Raw genomic sequence first — 7,811 nt, forward strand, 5'->3', positions numbered from 1 at the left:
ATAAAATTCAGTATAAACCAGGGATTAAAACTGTTTCACCATAAATGCGTCACAATGTTCGGTGCACTGGTGCCCCCCTGCATGCAGCTGGGGGGCAGTTTTGTGCCCCTCAGACAGCCTGAGTCTGTTCCTGTTCATTCCACTTACTAGCGAACACCTGAAGCAACATATGTTTATGAACATCTTATTAACTCAGAATAACTCCTGATAAACCATGCCTGTAAGAGGACCAACAAGTTTACCTGCACTGAAAAGAGGGACAGAAAGAGTCTACAGCCATCCTAGCAGCTTAGTGTGGATGTAGCTACTGCTTACGTCAGTGACAATGCTAACATGTTAACATGTGAGCATGGCAACATTTGCTAATTGGCACGAGACATCAAATACAGCTGGTATGGGTGTTTATAACCAGTTTTGTAGACAAATACCACACAAGGCTGACAATTATCTCATCAAATTAGCAGATTGCTTCTCTTGTCATGTTAATTTTCTTTTATTTTAGAATTACAAAACTAATTCGTTGTTACATCCACTGAGTAGTTTGAAAGTAGTTTTATTCATTGGTTGCAGCCTACAACTTGTCAACCAATGTCAAGCCAATGTTTGTTTGACTGATTGATTGATTGTGCTTTAATCATCAGGCTATTGTTCTCCAGTTATTGATTAATTAATGTTAACAGTGCACTTCACACATTATCTTAGCAGACTTTCAGCTTTAACAGCTTAACAATTATCAGAGATGATCTGGGCAGCTTTAGGTATTTAATGCTCTTTGATGTTGTTGAAGTCACATGTGATGTAGTTATAGATTAATTCACAATTTATTTTAACTGATTTTTGTGATGCTCTTATGTCTTGTCCTCTACTTATTGCTGCCTCTCAGAGGGAAAGTTATTAGTTGATCAGCTGTGGGCAGTTGTTGATTAAGTAACACCATGACGTCACCATGCTGTTGTCCTCATTTTGAGACTGACAGCATGGAATAAATGGCACATTTTGCAGCTATGTGTTGCTCGCTCTCAGGAATCGTCCTTTCTCCTCCTGTGTTTTCTCTGCTCACCCTCCTCCCTTCATCCCCTTTGTCATAAAACACAGCTCAGCATGACCGGCTCAGAGAGGTCGGGAGAGAAGGGGGGAAAGAGAGATAAAGGAGTGATCCGCGCACATTTCACACACACCTGTTTCTCATTCCCAAGCTCATCACTCTTGACAGGGTAGACAGGCGACTGAGGAAGCACAGCTCACACAGAGCCACTGGAAATATTTTACCAAGAATATAAACACACTCCAAAACAGAGCCATGCTACACATGATCCATACACCCCTTTCCTTCTTCTTCTGTGGTGTCCCTGAGGAACGTTTCACACTTAACGTAAACTGTTCCTGTGAAGCAGCTCTGCAGCTCACAGGAAGAGTGTTAGACTGATATTTCAAGTTAGGAAAGTGTCTAAATATGAAACTTAAAAATAGAAAGCACGCTCAGCAAAGTCTTGAAAGAATAGAGGTTTTAAAAAAAGAGATCAATACACTCCTGTATCATAGAGGAATGGCATTTCTCAAAATAGACGTTCCTGTCTCTGTAGAACTGCGCAGGCAGGCAGTCACGCCACATTTGGGGCACCTCCAGACTGGAGCCACTGCCGTCCTCTGCCACATCTGGGTGCAGTAACACGATCTGCTGGTCCCGCTCCCTGACCTCTGCCCTCGCAGCCACGACTCAAGGAAGCCACGTTTCCTGCTGAGCGTAGTGTGCGAGGTGGCGAGCGACCTCAACCTTGTTTGACGCCATATTTGCCCCCAGGAGGATGCTTCCTGTGTGCAGAGTTCTCACTCTGCTGCTATGAGCTTGTCTGTGTAGCAGGTGGCTAAGTCCTAGCACGATTCCTGGTGCCAGTCAGCTGTTTAAGACCCTGTTAACTCGGGGCGATAATCCTGTAAAAGCTGTGAAAGATCACGTACTGAGAGGGCGACGGAGACAACAGGGTTTCATCCAAAGTCCAGAAGGATCTGGGATGATTCAGCTGTGAGGGATAGGGATCAAACTGAGAGAGCTACAGCAGTGCTTCTCAAACTTTTTTCAGTAATGTATCCCCTTTGAAATATTTTTTCAGCCAGTACCTCCTGATCATCGCCAAAAATGTCTATATAAAGAGGCACAATTCAACACTGAGCTGTCAGCATCAGCTTGTTGAGGTAAATCCCATTAAAACATGTTCTTCCTGATACCTGACAATGTTGACACTTCTTTCTCTGAGTTTTCAGCTGTATTACTGCCACATTTCAACCACAGATCTATTTTCTAAATAGTCATTCAATGCTGAAACTGGCTTCCTGCTTACAGTGAAAGTGATTGCTTTGCTTGACTCCAAAGTACCCCTAGGGTTTTTTAGTACTCTCATTTGAGAAACACTGATCAACCTGTTTCTTTTCAAAATCAATTTTTTTCCAAGATTATTATAATGTATAATGACTGGAAAACCATACCTGCAATTACTGAGCCAAGCTTTAGGTCAGGAAACAGATTAATGTCTAAATAATGTGAATATTACACAAATCAGAGCGCTCAGATTTGTTTTCATCATTGATCATTGCATTTTAGCCCCAGCACCTCCAGCAAGTCCTTCTTCAGTGAGCAGTAACTTTTATGTATTAGACTAAATAGAACAGTTTGGATTTTTTAAAGTTTAAAGTGTGGTTATGTGAGGTACTTATGAAAAATCAGTGTATTTCCTACAGTAAATGACAGCCAGCACGCTTCCAGTTTGGAGAAACAGCAGGACTCCTGATGAAGAAAGCTAAGCAACGTACTGCTGTGAACAGTGTCAGTGGCAAAAGTATTTTGGCCACCTAAAATAAGGCCAACCTAAATACCAATCAATATTGTTTCAAGTGTGCACTATGTTTAGAATATTTTAACAGTTTTACTCTGTCATCAGACAGCCTTTTCAGATGGTTAAATGATTTATCGCTCTCTCCAAAACAACCAGACTCCACTGGCAAAATGGAGGTTTGTTTGGATTCACCTAAGTCACGCATTAACACAAACAAACTAACAAATCAAAGCGGTGTTACACCAGCAACTCCTGAGCTCTGCAAGGTAAAATTACTATTTTTACCAATGGAGTCTGTTAGAGCAAGAGAGAGCGATATTTGGCTTATATGACGGTGGTTTGACATTGACTATAATGTTTTTTGCTGATGGCCATGTCCACAGGAGCTCATTTCTTGGTTTCCATGCTGGTACTCCTGTCTGCTTCTCCAAACTGGAGGCTTGTTGATCAGCATATACTATGAATGAATACCTCATACAGCTCCACTTGAAAAAAATCCAAACTGTCCCTTTAAGACTAATACATAAACGTGCATCAAACTTTCTCAGGGTAAGTCTTCCTCCGTTTACATGTAAGGATCATATTTACTCAAATCTTCGTATCTTTCTGATGTGACTCAAAAGCAGTTTATGACTCATGGTATTAAGCAATAGAAGTTAATGACACTCCTCAAGTTTCTCTCGCTGACACATTTTTGAGGGATTGATGCCCATTTGAAATACTTTTTACATCTTCTTATTTAAAGAGCATTTTGCTGTGAGCCGTCTTTGAGCTCCTGTTTACATGAGTTAACTAAGACGAAGAAACTGGATACCCGCAAGAAATCATGGAAGTATTAGAAGTGAGGTTGTCTGAGTTTTCATGTACTTTCTGTCTTCATGATGTCTAAAACTCTTAATGCACAGATTCATGACCAGAGTTGTGTATACTTTAATCTCTAAATGAATAATTTCTCATGAGTTAAATATTGATATTACATTTAGGACCTATGGGCTACAGGGTTTGACACACACATTCACACACCCTCAGAGGGTGTGTGTCCTCTTGTACTATCTTTGAAAGGACCCATATGAGTTTTTCATGAGAGTGGGAAAATTATTTTGGAAAGTGAGGACAGGTCTGTACCATAAGCAACTTTTTATAACATCAGTTAACTAATTAAAACCAAAAGTGTCAGAAAAATGAACACTTGAACAAACATCAGAATGACAAGGACTACCTAAAAGGGCAGAAACCAAATATTTATTTTATGTGTACTTTCATTTATGACCTGTACTGCAGCCAGCCACCAGGGGGCGATCGAGATCTTTCAGCTTCACTTTTGGTGAGCTGACATGTTGTCATCTTTCTGTATATCATTGATCCATGGTTCATAAAAGGGTAGTGTGAGAGTTCAACAGTCAGTTCTAATCAGAGGTGTGGAATCATTCAATCATCATCATCAGTCAATTTACAATGCATTAATTCAACAACATCAGGAACAAAACAAAACGGAAATAAATGCATTCAATCTGACAGCATCCAATCAAGTTGCAGGAGAGAACCATGAAGAACTAATGTTGCATTACTCACCTCCAGTTGGAAAAAAATATACGAAAGATAATTTTGTTTGTGTATCAAAGCTGCATGGTAGTGAATTAAAAACAACAAAAAAATTTCAGATGGACACGCAACAACTTCAAAATTCATTCGACATTTGAAGTTGCACAAAGAACGGTAATTTGAGACTCTGTTGTAAAATTGGCATGAAGTGCAAATCATGATTTGTTAGGACTCGAAATTGCCTGTTTTGATTTGGGACTTGAGTCTAAAAATTTACTTGTGACTTGCAAAACAACGCATTGTTCTAATCTCTTGTTCTTATGGGGATTATTTCTTCAGTAAAAAATACTACCTGTGAACATTTTTCACAGCAAGGTCTATAGATTATCCAGAGGATCTACAACATGTTGAAGCTGTTTTTTTTTTACTCTGAAAGCACCACAGACAAAATTTCAAAGACATCCGTTATTATTTTAGGATCACATATCTTAAACCTGAATAAACAGGAAGTCTAACATCTCTGCATGACTTTATACCACCACAGGTATGTGAAAAACTTTTTTTTTTGTTTTGTTCTGTTCCATAGATTTAGGTAAGGCAACCATTTGAAGAATACATTTAGCAATATTCTGCATATTTCTTTGGATTATTCCAACCAATAAACTATTTGTTTTGTTTGTTTTGTTTTGATTTTTGTTTTTCTTTCTTTTCTTGTACTTGCCCACCATAATTATGTGTAAATACCAATAAAAATTGATTACAAAAAAAGAATTAGTCCTACTAATGAGCTCTGTGTTGTCTGTGTAGCCAAAGCCTCATGGTGTCTTCTTCTGTCCCACAGAACTTCATGGTTGTCCAAAAAACTATTTTAAAAGACGTCACTGAGAGACCCTGTTGAACTGAAGGACACCTCCCTTCACTAACATGAACATGAACCATAGTCTATTCTCAGCTGCTGTAAATACTCCAAATGCACCAAATGTATATTGATCTACCACTAAAATTAGTCCCCAAAACATTTTCTATTTCCTCCTGTTTGAGTAAGTTTTGCTAAAGAACTGAAGAGATCAGCTGTTTTAGGAGCTTGCTGATCTGATTTGAAAGATTTATCTTCAGTAGGAGCCAGTGGTGTCAGGGCACAGGTTTGAAGACAGACAGGATAGGAAAGTCAGTAAAGAAGTGACAGACAGGCCACCACTTTGTTGGTTTTGATCTTTTCACGAGATTTGTTGACAAGAAGAAAAACCTAGAACAGTCAGAACAGTCCTTGAGCGGACTGATGAGAAGTCAGAATGTCCCTCGAGATCTAAAAATGAAACCGGTCCTCGCAAAAATAGAAGTGCAAGAGCACACACACATACATACACACACACGAGCTTGAGGATTAATGACACTTCAAAGGGAGGAAGCCGCAGTGTGGCCAGCTTCCTGCCCCGGCCCATGTTGGACCATTTGCTGGCATCTCTGCAGCTGATGATGGCCTTGTGAGCCATGTGGTGGCTATTTGGAGGCACAGAGGTAATCATCTGAGGTGCCCATTGATGTAGTAACACTTTGTCTTCTGTAGGTTAAGTTCAACAATAAGGAGCTGGGGTCATCTTAACCTGTGGTGGTATTGCTTGAACTTTGGAATGAAAAATGCTCCTTGGGTTTGATGGTGAATGGAGTGAAAAGAGGAAGGTTGTGGAGGGATTATTTTGCCTTTTATTCCTGGATATGCATCGTTGTCTCACAGAGGCAAAGATCTTTCTTGTCAGGATATTGTGCTTGGCCCTTCGTGGTAATAAAATGTCTGGAGTTTATGTTGCCTGGATTAGAATCACTGGCAAAGTTTCTGTCCAAAGCAGGAAGTGAGACCTATTTATGAAGTCACAGAAAGGAGGAGGTTAGATGGATGTTTAGGCTTGCAGGGATTTTAAAGGGATAGCTTGGATTAATAGAGGTGAGGTTTTATGAGGTACTTACAGATAGTCAGTGTATTATCTGCAGTAGGTGGTGGTCGACACACCCCCAGTTTGGAGAAGCAGACATGGGTATAGACATGGAAGCTAAGCAACGAACTGCTGTGGACACGGTCAGCAACAAAATTATTAAATAGGTATTTTGGTCACTTAGTCACTTCTGCTTTATTTTGTCATCAGACAGCCTTTTCCGACGACTATCCCTTTAAATCAGTTGGTTAAAGCTGCACTAATCGACCCTTTATGAACCACAACTTTATTGGTTTGGTTCACCATAACAACAAACTCTAAAAACCCACAGGTCACCACATGCACCGCACCAAATGGCAGGCAGACACAGTTAGCAATTAGCTAGTGAACACAGTTGAGCATTTAACAAAGAATTTCCCAAGGAGGTGGAGACCAAAACTGTGCCAAATTCAAAGTGACTGTAAATTCATCAGGTGGCCAGAAGTTTTTGACTTCTCTGCAGCCAAGTTTTTATAGTTAACTAAATCTAAACTAAGAACTAAAACAAGGTGTGAAAAAACATTTTGGTTAACTAAAAAATATAAAAACTAGACAAACAAAAACTAATTTAAGTGATGTGGTGTACAAAACTAACTAAAATAAAATAAAAATCTACAAATTTCTTTAGCTTTAGTCCCATTTAGTTTAGTCTAATTTATCAACAGAACAAGCTGAACAGGCATTGGTGTTTACGTTTATTCAGACAAGTATTATGTTTGCATTTGTTTGTATTGTTCTACCTGTTCTGAACTCCTGTAATTCTTCCCCTGCCAAATACCCTCCATATTATTAAAACAAACTGAAAACTGAAATGAGCAAACCCACTCTGAAATTAAACTAACGATAAATTAAAACTAATGGAAAATACAAAACTATAATAACCGTGCTCTGTAGTCATGTCTTCCTCGGTGCTACAGGTGGATCCAGAACCTTTTGTTCACTAAAACCTCTCGTTCTCTTCTCATCTCTACATGATGTGGTTGACCTAAACGTGCTCACGCCGGTGTGTCCTCCTCTGTTTATTTTACCCTTTGTGCTGACCTTTGCCCCTCTCCCCACCACACTGCTGCCAGTTACGACGCCTTTTGTTTGCAGTTTACATCTGCTGCAGGAGTAGCATGCCCCCACATTGTCTTGTTTTAGTGCTCAAGAAGAAGAAGGAACAAGAAACAAAACAGGGAAGAAGATGTTCACAAAGTCATGAACATGTCAGAAATGTTGAATCATGCGGCGCCGCTGTTGTACGTGACGTTTTAGTTCCAGCATGCCACAGTTCTGACGGATGGATGCCGAATCCAACACGCTTAGAAATAAAGGTGTTAACTAGAACCACAGAGGGTTCTCTGGCTTGTCCCCACAGGAGAACCCTTTTTGATTCCACATGGAACCCTTTCAGAGAGTTCTACCTAGAACCCCACATAGGTTCATCTGTGAAAGGCTTTACCTAGAACCCCTTATGAGAGGTTCT

This window comes from Lutjanus erythropterus, chromosome 9 (assembly GCF_056507025.1).
Source record: "Lutjanus erythropterus isolate fLutEry1 chromosome 9, fLutEry1.hap2, whole genome shotgun sequence".
Lineage (NCBI taxonomy): Eukaryota > Metazoa > Chordata > Actinopteri > Lutjaniformes > Lutjanidae > Lutjanus > Lutjanus erythropterus.